Genomic DNA, 19,643 nt, shown 5'->3' on the forward strand with positions numbered 1-19,643 from the left:
GAGGGGTTCAATGGTTGAACATGTTCATGTAATATATATACACGTATATATTTATGTGTACACACACATGTGCACAAACACATACACACATGTATGCATATATGTAATGTCCCCATTGCTTATTTTATTTTAACGTGCGTATACATTCCAAAGAAATTTGATTTATGTTGCACATTTTTAAAAACTAATAATTATGAAGCAGTCTCTCATTATGAAGATAATTGTTATTATTAACGAGGTATTATATGCCAGTTCATGGAAGGAAGACTTGGGAGACCCTCCCAAGACTAGCTTATTAAGACTATGTCTGTAGTATAGAACAACAAAAAGAACTAGTCTAGTGGATAGTCACTTTGGCAGTTAAGTACACTTGGGCGACAACATTGTCAGGATGGGTGACCTCCCGGGAAGATTTTCCTACAAGCTAGTAGAAGCTTCTCACGCACAACCAATGGCGCCAACAAAGCCTTCATAGCCTATTGCCAAGTATGCTAAGGCCAAGATACCAAGGTCTATGCCTTGGTTGCTGCCTTGGTCGTGAGCCTTGGAGTGACGCCACCCGACAACGAGAAATGCTCGCCCATATATTCGTTAAATTTGTATCCTCGTGCTACGAAAATGGAGCCCTCCCTAACATCGTCAAAAAACACTAAAAGAAAGCATTCATTATCATCGATGATGTCATCAAAAATGCTAAAAAGTAAACGTCCTCTTTTTACTAGTAGAGCGTCACGTTAGGACGACACATAAACACACACAGATACAACAATGGCCCATGCAGAAGTCTCTCTACTAGTTGACGTGATGAAACTATATTGCAACCAGCTGAACCTCTCTCTCTCTCTCTCTCTCTCTCTCTCTCTCTCTCTCTCTCTCTCTCTCTCTCTCTCTCTCTCTCTCTCTCTCTCTCTCTCTCTCTCTCTCTCTCTCTCTCTCTCTCTCTCTCTCTCTCTCTCTCTCTCTCTCTCTCTCTCTCTCTCTCCACATCCACACGGGAGTGCTACTTGAATCCATCAACTTCTTCCATGGCTCCCAAGAGATGTTGAGATGTTGAGTGAGGTCACGCTCAAAGAGCTCCCCAACGTGAAGAAGTGGCCACTGCTGAGGAAACTCAACACGATATTGAAGCGCAAGTGGAGGTCAACCCCGAACCCATTCAAACTGAAGAACCAATCGCCCACAACAAATTAAGGATGCGGCCATAAACCGTAATCATGATGGATGGTCGAACATAGATAATCAGGTTTAGTACATAAAAGAAGGATTACTTTTTAAGTTATTAATTCTACAAATTTCTAATGAGGAATAAGCTAGTCCATTACATAGATTACGATCAGTTAAAACATACTTAAATTTACAAAAACATGTTAGTAATATCAATTGCTTTTTAGAAAGGAACAAGGAAATTGATGAAGTGGATAGATTTCATGCATCGCATTGACAAACTGTGTTAAAATGTCTTATGGTTATGGCTGCTTTTGGATCTGTGAATAATGAATTATGGTTTTTATGATTTCGTGCTTGCACAGATTGACAAGTTGAGGATTATAGTGGTTTGAGATGTTGGGGTCCCCAACCCAATGCTCCTTAACACTCTGCGGAGTGTGGAATAACTCACCTCCATGGATAGGGTTCTTAGGCTCCCATGGGAGATATGTGTTTTTGCTTTTAATCACTCGAGCACCTGAGAGGGCAAAGGGCTGAGTGGTAAGTGCCCCTGTTATGTAGGATAGCTTCGGAGGCTCAAGGAAGCTTAGAGGGGCTATGAGCTAGTAAATTCCCTATTGACCGCGGATGGAGTGCGATCACATATAGCCCAATCCCGAGGGATTGGAAGGTCCTATCCTACGTTGGACGATGTCTTTCCGGAAAGACGATTTTGTACCACTCTGTAAAGTGATGATACTAGATGTTATTATGAAATAAAGTATCTAAAATTCCAAATTGTTTGTTATGTGCTAAAGATTGAGTTTAACGAACCTAGTTTAACATAGTAATAAAAGGAAGTTGATTTTATATGTTCAAACAGTGTGGTAGTATGCTTTGCTAATTTAAAAACTAAGCAAACCCCATCGAGGAAAGTGGAAGGGTTCGATCCTGATGATTGAATGCCTATGGCTGGGTGGACCCGATAAGTTGAGTAACTTTTCGACACTAGATAGAGCTGATTAAATCGTGACCCTCCCAATATTTGCAGGATTAGTTACTAGGTTTAACACCATTTTAGGGGGCTGAAGCTAAGATTTTACCTTATGGGTAGGGGGATCGAGTTACACTCTCCCCCGTCTCTCTCTCTTTGAACTAAGTGTGATGTTAACCTCACTCTTGCCTTTGATTAATTACAAAGTCGACTTTCTTAGGTGGGTGTTAGATTGCTATTAGGGGTGACTTGTCCATGCTTCCCCTGTGAAGTAGAACTGAGATTTCCATGTTCAACTAAGTCCAAGGATTCCCATGGGGAGACGGGATGGTGATGTGCACGAATATGAATTTCAGTCAACTACTAAGATGACTCCTCCGAGTTTGTTGGAGGAGGCACCTCACCATATACACACACATTTATGCATATATCCAAAGATGCACATTCACACATAAATATGAGTGAGAGAGAGAGAGAGAGAGCAAAGAAAGAGAATGGATACATAATTATAAAACACGCACTTTACAAATATGCACATATGCAAACACATACATCCATACACAAATGTATACATATACATATACATTCAATGTATACAAACTTGTGCACACACATATATACACATGCATACATATGAGGTGAAGAATAATAAGATGCGATAAGAAGAAAAAGAAAGGAGGGAAAATAAAAATGATGAAAGGCAGAGAGAGAGCACACATTTATGAGACTACATAAATAGACACACACATATTAAACAAGCATATACATATGTACACGTGTGTGTGTGTGTGTGTGTGTGTGTGTGTGTGTGTGTGTGTGTGTGTGTGTGTGAGCACGCACGTATATATAAAGCATACGAAAAACAAAAATAGAAAAAAAAATGCATGTATCTGTGTCTATATCATTCACACTAGCCCACACCCACACCCACACATTTTGGTTGCTTATTAATCATTAACTATTAAATGTTATTATGTAAATTATACTTAGCCTAAAATCAATACACACACACACACACACACACACATATATATATACAGTATTTACATTACATATTAACGCTTAATTATTATATATGGTTATCGTTAATTTATAATTTAAATTAACTATGTGTGTGTGTGTGTGTGTGTTATATAACATATAACTATAATATAATATTAATTAATATATTAATATTTTACCTAATAATTATTGTGTATGTTTATGTTTCATATATTATTCGTATTAATGATAATCATAATATATATACTATAATTATTAATAATTTAATATAATTGATAGGATATCAATCCTTAATTATTAATACATTGATTAATTGTTAATAAGAGATGTATAATTGTATTTCAATTAACATTTTATACACATATAATTATGTACATATGTTATTCTCTAACACACACACACACACGCGCGCGCGCAGAGAGAGAGAGAGAGAGAGAGAGAGAGAGAGAGAGAGAGAGAGAGAGAGAGAGGAACATCAAGAATAAGAAGTATTTTTTAATATATGGGTTTTCAAATTTATGTGATGTTATTGGCTCAATATATGAGGATAATATGTATGCCATGATAGGCTAAATGTGAATAGAAATCACCATTAAATGCATTTTTCTTTGAGAAACTTTGAGAATTGGTCATAAGGTTTTGTTGGAGATATAATATAGGCTTGATCATTTAATGTCCATCTTTTGCTCCATACACATTAGTGAGTATCACATCTCCATATATTGCATTTTTGTGCATTCAACATGATACTAATTTAAGTTAAACAAAGCTTTTGAAATTCAAAATATGTTTCGTATATCAACCTCCCATGAACCCTCTTGCCACATGAAATGTGCTTTCAAACCTTGGCATTGGGGGAGCACTAGAGCGAAGAGCCAAGAGAATATTATATGTGATTCATTCCCCTACAATGATTTTTCTTCTTGCATTGTTTTCCTTCGATGGCTAAGCAATGGCTTCATTAATGTCATGTTGTGTTGTAAGATTGTTGTTCAAACTCATGGCCCACTTCTCAAAGTGCTTCCAAACTTCTATAAGCTTCCACAACCATATGTACTTATTCCATTTTGTTGACCCATTACATATGTGAATAGTATTTGTTCTCTCTCTCTCTCTCTCTCTCTCTCTCTCTCTCTCTCTCTCTCTCTCTCTCTCTCTCTCTCTCTCTCTCTCTCTCTCTCTCTCTCTCTCTCTCTCTCTCTCTCTCTCCACATCCACACGGGAGTGCTACTTGAATCCATCAACTTCTTCCATGGCTCCCAAGAGATGTTGAGATGTTGAGTGAGGTCACGCTCAAAGAGCTCCCCAACGTGAAGAAGTGGCCACTGCTGAGGAAACTCAACACGATATTGAAGCGCAAGTGGAGGTCAACCCCGAACCCATTCAAACTGAAGAACCAATCGCCCACAACAAATTAAGGATGCGGCCATAAACCGTAATCATGATGGATGGTCGAACATAGATAATCAGGTTTAGTACATAAAAGAAGGATTACTTTTTAAGTTATTAATTCTACAAATTTCTAATGAGGAATAAGCTAGTCCATTACATAGATTACGATCAGTTAAAACATACTTAAATTTACAAAAACATGTTAGTAATATCAATTGCTTTTTAGAAAGGAACAAGGAAATTGATGAAGTGGATAGATTTCATGCATCGCATTGACAAACTGTGTTAAAATGTCTTATGGTTATGGCTGCTTTTGGATCTGTGAATAATGAATTATGGTTTTTATGATTTCGTGCTTGCACAGATTGACAAGTTGAGGATTATAGTGGTTTGAGATGTTGGGGTCCCCAACCCAATGCTCCTTAACACTCTGCGGAGTGTGGAATAACTCACCTCCATGGATAGGGTTCTTAGGCTCCCATGGGAGATATGTGTTTTTGCTTTTAATCACTCGAGCACCTGAGAGGGCAAAGGGCTGAGTGGTAAGTGCCCCTGTTATGTAGGATAGCTTCGGAGGCTCAAGGAAGCTTAGAGGGGCTATGAGCTAGTAAATTCCCTATTGACCGCGGATGGAGTGCGATCACATATAGCCCAATCCCGAGGGATTGGAAGGTCCTATCCTACGTTGGACGATGTCTTTCCGGAAAGACGATTTTGTACCACTCTGTAAAGTGATGATACTAGATGTTATTATGAAATAAAGTATCTAAAATTCCAAATTGTTTGTTATGTGCTAAAGATTGAGTTTAACGAACCTAGTTTAACATAGTAATAAAAGGAAGTTGATTTTATATGTTCAAACAGTGTGGTAGTATGCTTTGCTAATTTAAAAACTAAGCAAACCCCATCGAGGAAAGTGGAAGGGTTCGATCCTGATGATTGAATGCCTATGGCTGGGTGGACCCGATAAGTTGAGTAACTTTTCGACACTAGATAGAGCTGATTAAATCGTGACCCTCCCAATATTTGCAGGATTAGTTACTAGGTTTAACACCATTTTAGGGGGCTGAAGCTAAGATTTTACCTTATGGGTAGGGGGATCGAGTTACACTCTCCCCCGTCTCTCTCTCTTTGAACTAAGTGTGATGTTAACCTCACTCTTGCCTTTGATTAATTACAAAGTCGACTTTCTTAGGTGGGTGTTAGATTGCTATTAGGGGTGACTTGTCCATGCTTCCCCTGTGAAGTAGAACTGAGATTTCCATGTTCAACTAAGTCCAAGGATTCCCATGGGGAGACGGGATGGTGATGTGCACGAATATGAATTTCAGTCAACTACTAAGATGACTCCTCCGAGTTTGTTGGAGGAGGCACCTCACCATATACACACACATTTATGCATATATCCAAAGATGCACATTCACACATAAATATGAGTGAGAGAGAGAGAGAGAGAGAGCAAAGAAAGAGAATGGATACATAATTATAAAACACGCACTTTACAAATATGCACATATGCAAACACATACATCCATACACAAATGTATACATATACATATACATTCAATGTATACAAACTTGTGCACACACATATATACACATGCATACATATGAGGTGAAGAATAATAAGATGCGATAAGAAGAAAAAGAAAGGAGGGAAAATAAAAATGATGAAAGGCAGAGAGAGAGCACACATTTATGAGACTACATAAATAGACACACACATATTAAACAAGCATATACATATGTACACGTGTGTGTGTGTGTGTGTGTGTGTGTGTGTGTGTGTGTGTGTGTGTGTGTGTGTGAGCACGCACGTATATATAAAGCATACGAAAAACAAAAATAGAAAAAAAAATGCATGTATCTGTGTCTATATCATTCACACTAGCCCACACCCACACCCACACATTTTGGTTGCTTATTAATCATTAACTATTAAATGTTATTATGTAAATTATACTTAGCCTAAAATCAATACACACACACACACACACACACACATATATATATACAGTATTTACATTACATATTAACGCTTAATTATTATATATGGTTATCGTTAATTTATAATTTAAATTAACTATGTGTGTGTGTGTGTGTGTGTTATATAACATATAACTATAATATAATATTAATTAATATATTAATATTTTACCTAATAATTATTGTGTATGTTTATGTTTCATATATTATTCGTATTAATGATAATCATAATATATATACTATAATTATTAATAATTTAATATAATTGATAGGATATCAATCCTTAATTATTAATACATTGATTAATTGTTAATAAGAGATGTATAATTGTATTTCAATTAACATTTTATACACATATAATTATGTACATATGTTATTCTCTAACACACACACACACACGCGCGCGCGCAGAGAGAGAGAGAGAGAGAGAGAGAGAGAGAGAGAGAGAGAGAGAGAGAGAGAGGAACATCAAGAATAAGAAGTATTTTTTAATATATGGGTTTTCAAATTTATGTGATGTTATTGGCTCAATATATGAGGATAATATGTATGCCATGATAGGCTAAATGTGAATAGAAATCACCATTAAATGCATTTTTCTTTGAGAAACTTTGAGAATTGGTCATAAGGTTTTGTTGGAGATATAATATAGGCTTGATCATTTAATGTCCATCTTTTGCTCCATACACATTAGTGAGTATCACATCTCCATATATTGCATTTTTGTGCATTCAACATGATACTAATTTAAGTTAAACAAAGCTTTTGAAATTCAAAATATGTTTCGTATATCAACCTCCCATGAACCCTCTTGCCACATGAAATGTGCTTTCAAACCTTGGCATTGGGGGAGCACTAGAGCGAAGAGCCAAGAGAATATTATATGTGATTCATTCCCCTACAATGATTTTTCTTCTTGCATTGTTTTCCTTCGATGGCTAAGCAATGGCTTCATTAATGTCATGTTGTGTTGTAAGATTGTTGTTCAAACTCATGGCCCACTTCTCAAAGTGCTTCCAAACTTCTATAAGCTTCCACAACCATATGTACTTATTCCATTTTGTTGACCCATTACATATGTGAATAGTATTTGTTCTCTCTCTCTCTCTCTCTCTCTCTCTCTCTCTCTCTCTCTCTCTCTCTCTCTCTCTCTCTCTCTCTCTCTCTCTCTCTCTCTCTCTCTCTCTCTCTCTCTCTCTCTCTCTCTCTCTCTCTCTTTGAGAATGCAATGATATAGGAGCACTTACATGTAACCAAACATATTTGTCTCACAAAACTTATGGGTGTAAGAAACTTATTTTAGAACTTATGAAATGCTAGTTTAGGTAATGCACAAGTGAAACATCCCCTATGGTGGGTCCTTGTTACATTCCTCAACAAAGTGTTCCACTTATGCTTAATGCTCCACCAACACCAATGCCTTGAGGCTACACAACTTGTGCATGATATATTCTTGCATATAAGCCCTACACATTAAAATAAACAAACAAGAGGAATGAGATAGAGGAGGAAAAGAGTCTCTCACTCAATCTCTCATGCTCTCTCTCCTTGCCCCTGCTCTCTCTCTTTCTCTCCATATGAGCAAGCAAGAAGCAAGGATAAGGCTCTCTCAAGTTTGCACACACTAAAGTAAGCTTAGCCATTCACTTTTTGACTTTTATACACAATATTTTTTCAAAATGAGGGCTCCCTCCCAAAGTTGGACACCCTTCCTCTTTCTTGTTCAAGTTTGACCTTATTGCTTTTATGCATAAATCCTAGATTAATCGAACGGGCTTGTCCTATGGTGAATGGATATGCCATGCCACAACTTTCCAACCATGGTGGATTTTTTTCCAACTAAAATTATGTTTACAAATTTCACAAGAGTGAGCTTCGTTCTCCTGTTACATCATAATAAATTTTTAGAATTTACAAGTACCCAAAAATATTGACATCACATGTGTTGGCACACTTGCCATGCTTGTAAATATTTTTTTCCTTCTTCTACATTTGAGATTTACATGGGGCATGCATAGTAAATGCAAGGGGCTATTGATGTTGTTGGGGGTCTTCATATCATCTTCATGAACTTGCAATTGGAGGAATATGCACTGTTTGGGGCTATGTCTCCTTATTGTATTGTAAAGGCTTATGTTTGGGAGATGGGTTGAATCTCTAAGTAAGCTTGGAGTATTGTCCCACACTTGAGGACTCAATTGGTGGGGGGGGGGGGGGGAGGGGTGAGGGTTGTAATGCAATGCTCAAGGTGACATGTCTACAAAGTGACCTCATGGTGTCCTACCCCTTAATGTGCCTTAAGGTTGTGATGTGGGGGATGTGTTAGGGGTTTAGGGATAGAGCCTACCAACTAAGGCCAATGCATGCATCTAACTTGAGGACCCTTGAGTGATGTGATTGTGAGTGCACCTACTCTATCTCGAAGCTTTCACTCTCTTACATTTTCTTTTTCTTTTTTTCGTTTAAAAAATATATTTGTTCTTTCTCCCTCCCTTATGTTGTTAAAGGGAATGGCTTCACTAAGACTGCTTGATGCAATCTATGCTTATCATGTAGCTCTTTAGGGCCAATCTTGCTACCACTTGCATCATTGGAAGGAAAGGGTGGTTCTAGTTTGTAAACTTATTGGCATTCATATCCTCAAGCAACTCAAAATAGTAGGTTGGTAACATGGTTGTCCCAAGGAACCATGGCACATTTATCGATGCCTAAATTTACATTGAAAAAGAGTGCATGTAGGCCTTCTTCCTCTATTTCTTTCTTATGGTTTAGTGAGGTGAGGAGCAATTGTAGGTAGTTACACATGGTGACAAAGATTGGGTTCAAACAATTTGAGAATTTTGTTACAAACCACTCATAAGAGGGTACCAATTTATTTTCCTGAAAATTGAGGCACTTCTCCTCTTGATGAGCATCAACATCAAAGATGAGTGAAATGTCATGCCTACTATGTTTCTCTGGATCATAATCAACCTCATGCCTTGTGGATAAGGCACATAGGTAGGATCTCTTTGTTCCAAGGGTATGACACTGCAAAATGCTATGCAAGATTCAATGCTAATATCTAGGATGTTTCTTCTCCATATTGGTTGGTCCTCATATCCTTATTTTGCTTGTAATTATGTGATAGCTTTGTTGCTTCCTTAGCTAGCTCCATGATTTTTCTATCTCCCTACTCTGCTTCTTCTTTGGCTTTCTTTGCTTCTTCCAACTTTGTCATCTCTTCTTGCAATTGTGCTAGCACATTTAGCTCTCGTTTTAGTCAAGTTTTTCCCTAATGGCATTTACATAATGGCTCTCTAGTTGCACCCGGTTCTAATTTTCCACCTCTCATTGCTCTTGCAGCTCTTCTATTTTGTTCCTATGTCCTCTTTTGCTTTCAATATTATCAACTTGTTCTTTAGGTTGCATGAATTCCCGACTACATTCTATCCATATGTGGCATGGGTGTCTTTCTTTGTCTCAAGTGCAACCAAGGTAGTTTTTTGTTCCTCATTCAATTTGTCCCTTTCTTCTATTGATCCTTCCAATAAATCCTTAAAATCCTATGAGGGGCCCTAAGTGAGAAGTGGTATAGAGATAGATGATCCTTTGATCTGAGGCACATTTACTACTATGTACTCTGACTTTGCATCTATAATTGGCACTCTTTTGGAACTTGTGACTATGGCATCTTTTGACCTTACTTGGGATAAGGCTACAATTTATGTTTCCAATTCATGCATCCTATCCTCCATTCTACTTCAGGAACCATGTTCATGTGTGGCCATTGTGATGGAGGGAGCTCTAAATGGTGCCTTAGCCTTTCCAACTATCAAAGAGGATGCATCGCGGCTCTTGTTACGCTCGAGTGTGCTTCTTAACCGATTCCTACTTGTATGTATTCTAAGATTTGGACCCATGAGTGTTGATTCTTTTGCTCTAGTTGGCAGCTCCACTGATCTCCTAATGGCTAGGGCTAACTCTTGCCTTTCTTTCCATTCAAGCTTCTCTTCTTTCTCTTGTTGCCTTTGATTACATTTCTCTATTCTCTTCAAGACTCTCCCTTGGCTCTCTCCACAACCTCCTCTTCTTTTGATGTAGTCTTCTCATTTCCTATTATTTTCTTGGTAATGCTTTTCTTCTTCCTACCCTTGTTGAAGGCCTCCTTTTGATGTTGTACTTGTGTAACTTGTGGTTGTTGTAGGGTCTCACATGCAGCTCTTTGGGAATTTTCAACTCTTTTCCTTCTTTCCTTCGCTAGTCCTTCCTATGTTTGTGAATTGTGGAGCCCACTTTGCTATGCATATTGGTTGGTTCGCTTTGTCCTCCATGGGTGGGCTTTGTCTTGAAACTTGGCTTGATGCTTTCTTATGTGCCTCCTATCATGCCTTAAGCTTCCTTTGCATTTTTTCTATCCTTTTTGCTATTTCCTCCACCTTTTTTAAAAGTCTTTGTACTTTCTCATCCATTTTTCCCTCAGTACAGTCTTGCCTTGTCTCCTCCAAGGTTAATGACACCTTGTGTATTAATGCATTACGTGCTTTTTCTAGCCCTAATGCTTTTCTTGCTTGTGAATCCTTCATGGCTTCTTCTACGATTCCTATCAAGATACCCCCAAATCCTACCAAAGTGACATTTGTGGTGGCCTTCTTCCTATCTACACACTTCCTCACAATTAGGCCATGCCTAGACTCTTTATATCCTTGTGCTCCTACACTTAGAATCTTGACCATTGCATGGATAGTTTCCCTAAAATATGCATTGATGTTTTGCTTGTCAATGGTTCCTTGCACTAGATCCTCTAGCATCCCTTCATGAATCATTGTCATTGTCGAGTCATAGTTGGTGCTAGAGAAGAGTATATGGATTAACTTACTTTGATTGACTTTGCTTGAACCTTGAGGGTAGGGTTTAGGATGTCTTCGATCCTTACTCCATCATTAGTGTCATCTATTCCTAGCCTAATGAAAATATCAATTTTACTCTTCAACACCTTTTCTTTCTTTTCTGGTAGGTTCAAGGCATTCTGCACCACATTAGTTTGTAGTGGCACCTATACTTGATGGACAACCAATCGCATCCTCTATGGTGACCACTCCACTTTATTTGTCAAGGTCATGGGAAATAAGGAATTTAATACATTTTTTGTAGTCCATTGTGCCTTTGAATTTTTCCATGTATCTTTGAAGGGTGCATCTTTCCACCAATTCATTTGATTCGTGGTCTTTGGCCACCACCCTAATGAGGCTTTGGATTTTTTGATATTTAAGATGTCGGTACTTCAAGATCTCCATCATGAGATTGTATTTTGTTTGCTCCTCTAATAAGGGTAGCTAGGGTTGCTTACTTTTTCTCGAACAACCTAATCTCCTGCTCCTACCATTTCAAAAGGACTTAGATATGGCATGTGTTGGTGAGATAATGTCATTGATGGGGAAAATTGCGAATTTGGACATTAGATGTCTTACTTAGTTTTAGGTCTAATGCTGAATCTATAAATTCTATCAATGTGCAGCACTCTATAGTCTATAGTCATGGGTTGCTGCCCCCTCCAAAATGAGTGTAACTCTTCCTAGGATTGTGGAAGGTAAAAGGTGGATTTGTTGATTCATTACAATTTTCAAAGCTATGACTTAAGCACTTACTTTTATACAATGGGATATGATACACATCTATTCCTATAGCAACTAGTCACATAAAAGCGAGGATTATTTTCAAGTGTTGCATAGTGTTCCATGTCATGTAGATGTACGCCAACATGAGTAATGTAGGTTAGGACATTTGTTAATAAGTTTATTGAGTCTATCCTATTGGCAATGTGCAACACACTTCCTTGCTAAAAACTAGGTCTAGATATGGATGGAGTAGTATATGGTCTTTTAGGGGTCGGTTATGAGTCAAAGCAAGTATTTGGAGTGAAGTAGGGGTGGTGTAGGTCAATTTGTATTTGTTTGACTTAATTATGCAATGTTATTGAGCATTGGGTGTCACCAATTTCCCATTATGTGCATAAAGTGAACCATTTTTTGCAAGAAGATAGACTTAGATTTTGTTATAGACGATCCAAATATGCTAGGTCCTCCAACATCATTTCTACACTGCTAAGTTTGAAGGATGCGATTAACCAGCCCTTGAAAACTTATCTCTTGAGATTTTGGTGGTTATTAGCTCTTCAGTAAATCACATGATGATTAATGAATATAAATTCAAATTCCTCCCACAATTAGGTAGAGACTTAAAGGCCTTGGCCATTCTTTGGTCCAAAAGATCTAGGTTTAATCTGTCAAAGCTGCAAGAACACACAAGATGAAGATTTTATAAAGTCGTCTAATACATGTGATTATGGTATCGTGTATCATCAACCATTTTACTGGCTAGTTTTATGATGGTTGGAAAGGTGTTGGGTTTAAAGGCCACTTATGCTTAGCCACCTATAGTTACTTATTGCCTGCACACATGTACACTACAAGTGGTGACCACCTATCACTATTGCTTTATTCTCTATTCTTACTATAATAATAGAATATGGGAAGGTAGGCCACACATTGTGACTATTGGAGTTTTCACACACTATCTTGCTCTCTCTTGCTCGAACCTCTGTAGCTCTTGCTTCTCTCTTACTTTCGCTCATGCTTCCACTCTTGCTCCACCTTTCAACTACTATTAGAGTAGGCATTTGAGGAGCTTCATCTACATTGTATTCAACCTAAGAAGAGAAGCTTAACCTGAAGCTTTGATGGCAACCAAACACCAAGATATGCATAAGTCTTATTACATCTCTAATTAGCTCTAGCCTTCCATCATTGATCAAGCCCCTCCTCAAACGTATTCAAGCTTTCCAAGTGACCTAGTAGGGTCAAACATAGTAGGGCAGCCCTCATGATAGCAACCCAAAAATTGGGGCACAATTTTAGGGGTTGTCCTTGCACTCATAGTATGAGGCTCCTACTTCTAGCACTCCTTCTACTTGTTGCTTGGCATTTGGGGGTTCTTCCCAACTTCTTTGACTCCATCTTGAGATTTGTTTGCAAGGTTTGAGGTCAACCATTGGTCTACATTCCAGGATAGGTCTAATGTTTGCTATTTGGAAAACAAGCATTTGATTGGTTTATACTCTATTTATACTTATGGGGCCCATTTTGTGCCTAAATGACGCATTGGTACTCGAGAAAGGCTTTTGGGATTTATTAGATCTTCACTAGCTTAGTTATTCCTGTCAAGAATTAGGTGGTGGGGGGCTTTTCTTGAGCTATTGCGCCAAACACACATTGTATATACAAGAGGAAGCTTACTCAAGGACACAAGAGGAGAGATGGAGGCCAAAACGTTTTCTTGCTGATTTTTTCTTCTTCTTTCATACACTATACAATATACACAAAGTATAGATAAGATATAACATAAGGGAAAGTGGCCTTCTAAGTCAAACAATGCATAACCGACTACACTAATCGACTGGCATTATATCTTTGCCAGCCTGTAGGTAGTAGGTGTAACAAACTAAATATAATAAGTGATAAGTTAGTGGCCATGTGGGTATCATAATAACCACCAATGTGCTAAGTGTAGATGTGCGGACTTATCTAGCCAGGCGGTCCATCATCAATGTCCACACGTATTGAGGTTGCCATCTCAACACCCCCCCTCAAGCTCAACTCTATCTCTACAACTCCAAGTAAGCTTCAGAACTTTCGAAGCTTCTCTGCACCCAATGCCTTGTGTGAAAATGTCAGCTATCTGATCCTGTATGCTGACATATACCAAGTCAATCTCTCCTGCAAGTATATTCTCTCTCACAAAGTGGTGGTGCACCTCAATGTGTTTTATCCTAGCATGGAACATTGGATTCCTAGCTAGATGTATGCTGCTCATGTTGTCACAATGAATGACAACTAGACCATCTCCCTGCACATCCAAATCACCTAATAACTTTTGCAACCATACCACCTCACATGCTGCCATAGCAGCACCTCTATACTCAACCTCTGTACTTGATAAAGCAGCTGTAGATTGCTTTTAGCTGCTCCATGTAATTGTTGAACTACCAAGGGAAAACATGAATCCACTAGTAGATCTTCTATCTTACATGCTACTAGCCCAATCTGCATCTATGTATCCAAAGACATGTACATCCTTACTTGCCTCATAAAAAAGTCCATAATGTAAAGTGGACTTCACATACCTCAATGTACGTCTTACTGCATCCAAATGAGGCTTTCTAGGCATTTGCATAAACCGATTGACAAGGCCAACAACATAGCTCAAGTCTAGCCTTGTGATAGTCATGTAAATCAAACTCCCTACTATCCTCCTGAACATAGTAGGGTCTTCTATCTCATCCCCAACATCGGCACTCAACTTCACATTTTACTCCAATAGTAGTGAAAGAGGCTTATATGCTATCATACCATACTTGGATAACATATCCAAGCCATACTGCCTTTGGGATAGCTATATACCATCATCACATATGATCACCTCAATACCAAGAAAGTATCTCAGCTCACCCAAATCTTTCATCTCAAACTTCTTCTTCAAGAAGTCCTTAGCTTCAACAATCCCATTGTTACTGTCACCTGTGATAATAAAGTCATCTACATAGATGACTATGATGACCAAAACTGCATCTTCCTTTCTCACATAAAGTGAGTAATCAGCATCAGAAATACAAAATCCAATATTGACAAGATACTCTCCAATCTTGTCAGACCATGCTCTAGGTGCTTGCTTCATCCCATAGAGCGCCTTCTTTAACCTGCACACATATGTGGGATGCTCTAAATCCTCATAACCTGTTGACTGATCCATATATACTTCTTCTTGCAATTCACCATGCAAGAAGGCATTCTTAACATCCATTTGCTGCAAACTCCAACCTTTGGCTGTTTTTGCCAAGGGAATCACACATCTAATAGTTGCCATCCTAGCAACTGGACTGAATGTCTCTTCATAATCTATACCATATGTTTGAGCATAGCCTTTTGCAACCAGCCTAGCCTTATACCTACTAGCTGAACCATCTGCGTTATGCTTGACTTTGTAAACCCACTTACATGCAATAGCTTTCTTACCCTTAGGTAAGGGTACCAAATCCTAAGTCTTATTGGCTTCTAATGCAGCCATCTCCTCATCTATTGCTGCATCCCGATGAGCATGACCAACAACATTCTCAAAACAAGTGGGCTCAACATTCTCAACTAGTTTCACCATATAAGCATAATGGTGAGCTGCATAACCTTCAAAACCAAATCTTTTAACAGGGTATCTAACCCTGCTAGATCTGTGTACCATCGAATCACTCAATGGAGCCTTTACATTACTATGAGCTCTTTGTACACCTAGTGTCCTGTGACTGAAGGAATACCAAGCTCATCATCCAAACTCTCTGAACCACTAGAATCTCCATCAAATCCCAAATGACTGGTAGATGCATCATTACCATCCAACACTTTTTTCTTTCCTTTGTCCTTCCCTGCAACACTTATAGATCCACCTGAAGATGTGGGGCTACTCCTTAGTCTCCCAGACCAAGGGCTCACTGTAGGTATAGTACCAGATGATGTTTCTGGTCCACTAAGACTCCGTGATTCTTGTTTTTCTTTTTTCATATAGTTGTCCTAATCATTATCATCATCTAATACATCACCAACAGGTGCATACCAGCTGCCCATCTCATTAAAGATAATATCCCTGCTCACTCTGAACTCACCTGTGACAGGGTTATAGCATAGATACCCTTTTTGCTCTAAAGAGTATCCAATAAAAATACATTTTTTTGCCTTTGGATCAAGCTTCTTTCGTAGCTCATGTGGCACATGAACATATGCAACACATCCAAATACCTTCAAGTGCGATACATCGGGCTTCTTGCCAGTAAAGCATTCTTCAGGAGTCATCCCATGAACTACAGCTGTGGGAGTTCTGTTCATAATGTAGACAGTAACATGGACAGCCTCGGACCAAAAATGTTTGGGCATATTCTTTTCAGCCATAATGCACGTGTGACTTCTGCAATATGCCTATTTTTTCTTTATGCAACCCCATTTTACTGTGGGGTATACCTATAAGTAAATTGCCTCTTTATCCCATGAGTCCTCAAGAAGCCACTAAACTCATTAGAGAGGTACTATCCCCTCCATCTGATCTCAAGCACTTTAACTTTAAGCCAATTTCTGTTTCAATAGATGCCTTAAAAGATTTGAAGTGCTCAAACACATCACTCTTTTCCTTCATGAAGTATACCCATAACTTCCTTGAATAGTCATCAATAAATGTGACAAAGTATTTGCTGCCACCAAGAGATACATTTTGTGCAGGCTCCCAAACATTTGTATGCACTACATCATGTATTTTTCTACTTACTTCTCTATCATGCGAGAAGGGTTGTCTTGCCTGCTTAACAAGCTGGCATGCTTCACAGACTTTATGCTTCACAGAAGAGAGCTCTAGAGGTAGAGGTGGATGGTAGAACAAACTTTAAGCTTCACTGGCATGCTTCACAGACTTCACGCACTATACAATATACACAAAGTATAGATAAGATACAACATAAAGGAAAGTGGCATTCTAAGTCAAATAGTGCATAATCGACTACACTAATCGATTGGCGTTATATCTTTGCCAGTTGTAGGGAGTAGGTGTAACAAACTAAATATAATAAGTGATAAGTCAGTGGCCATGTGGGTATCATAATGACCACCAACATGCTAAGTGTAGATGTGCAAACTCATCTAGCCAAGCGGTCCATCATCAATGTCCGCACGTGTTGAGCTTGCCATCTCAACAATTTCATGGTATACTACTGTCACAAAGTTTGGACAACAAGCATCCGCAATAAATGTCTATATATTGAATGCCTACGTGCTATTTGAGTATGCTAAATGGTTATGTTGATGCTTTGCATTGATCATTGTGCTTGGATATGCTGATGGTAAGCTTAGAGCCTTTGACTTGAGCTCAATCGGTTGCATTTGGGCAGTGGCTATTTACTTCAGTGATTTTTGCTTATGGGCTTGGAGACATATTGTATGTGTATACTCTTGGATGTATAGATGATACATTTTGGTCACCATGATATTATGAACTTTATGCATTGAGCTTGTTGGGGGTAAAGGTGCCTGTGCCTACGTTGCCTTGTATTTACTACACATCGGATTGAACACTTGTACACTATAGGTGGCAAGTGCCCATCATTGTCACTTTATTTCTTATTCTTTCATTGACTATTGAATAAGGGAAGACCGATCACACATTGTGACTATTGGAATTCTCACATATAGTGTCTCTCTCTCTTGCTTTCTTGCTCCATCCAACATAGCTCTTGCTTTTCTATTGCTTCTACTTGTGTAGTTCCACTTGGGCTCTACCTTTCAAATGGTATCAAAGTAAGCATTCAAGGAGTTTCTTCATCCTTTGCTTCAGCCTAAACTCAAAGCTTCAACTCAAGGTTTCATGTGGTAGCCATTGTTTCTTTCTCCTGCGGTATGCATTGAGTCTTCCCTTCTCCTCGCTTGTTTCAGCTTGTCAAGAAGCTTCCCAAGGATTAGTTGAGCCTTGCTGAGTGCTTCTGAGTTGAAAAGCAGCCATTCTATCCATTTGAGTAGATATAGAGCATGCTATAAGAGGCATGGATAGCTATGGCAGCTTGATAATACTTTCGTATTTTAGGCATAACTTTTGTATACGATATCAAAATCATGTATTCTATAGCTAGAAACAAAGAGCATGCTATAGATCAGAGCACTCAAAGAAGTGATTCTATGCAAATTTTAGTTCTCTATTTTACACAAAACAAAACAATTCTACTTTGGACAACAAACAATATATTCTATAATGTATGTTTGATGCTTTGGAGGATGCTATTTTGGTACTTGGATGGTATCATTAAGCTATGGGATCTAGTTGGATTATTTAGAGCTTGATTAGCTTAGTTTTGCATAGGTTTATTGTTGTCATAATAGTTTGGACAACAAGTATATGACAATGAGCTTCATGCTTTGAATGCCTATTATGTTACATGGTATTTTGGGTATGTTGTATGTCCATGATGATGTCTAGAATTTATGTATGAGCTTGAATAGGGTTATCACATGATTTGACACTTGGATTTAAGCTACATTTGATGTACTTGGGGTTTGATCAATTGCTTTGAGCTTCCATGTGTACTCACTTATGAGTATTGAAGCTTCATTGGACAATTATGCTCTTGGATGTATTTTGATATTCTTGGGCTTCTTGGGTGCTTTGATATATATGCCTTGAGCTTTACTTACTCGCTTTATATTCTAAATTCTCTTCAAATGAGAGATGCTCGCACTTACTTAGCAAAGCTTTGTACTTTGAGACATTGGGACTCTTGGTTCATGTATATGCTCTCTTGTATACTATCAGATGTAGTTACCTCCACTTATGGTCTAATTTGACTCCATACGCTTTGGACACTAGCACTTATCTCTATCGACAATTTATTAATGATGTATATGTTCATGGGATGTATGGTTCATTAAAACATTGAGTTCATGACAATCTTTGGTATTGGTGGTCTATGCTTAGTCATTGCTAATCACATTCTTTGTGCTTGGTTGCTACTCGAATATCCTTGGCAGTGGAAGCTTGCTTTCTTTGCTATTTGTCCATAGTTGGATTGACATGTACTGCTCTTGTTATTTCAACATTGCTATAATTATAGTTTTTGGCATTGTCTTGGAGAGTAGACATTATACTTTGGTAGTCCATTGTTTGCAATTAGTGGTTAGCTCTATACTTTGGCAGTCCATTACTTGTAATTAGTGGTTAGCTCTATACTTTGGTATTCCCTCCTATTTTACCCTTGTTTTTGGTTGAGTTTTGGGGGCTGATTTGTAATCATTTAAAGCAACACATTCTCTTGGATTTTGCATTGGTGTACTATCATTATGGCTAGTCCTTTGAACAATAGTACTATTTTCAATATTGAAAAGCTTGATATTAGAAGATGCATGTATGGCAAGTACTAGTTCAAAAGAAGCATATTAGACCATTGAAAAGCAAGAGTGTAAAGCCCAAAGGCATTGATCATGATACTTGGAATGAATTGGATGAGCTATGTAAATCCACCCTTATACTATCATTATCTAAACAAGTTTATTTTAATGTTGTGGCACCT

The sequence above is a fragment of the Lygodium microphyllum genome, chromosome 10 (genome assembly GCF_053477565.2).
Source record: "Lygodium microphyllum isolate KBCC chromosome 10, Lygodium_microphyllum_v1.1.10, whole genome shotgun sequence".
Lineage (NCBI taxonomy): Eukaryota > Viridiplantae > Streptophyta > Polypodiopsida > Schizaeales > Lygodiaceae > Lygodium > Lygodium microphyllum.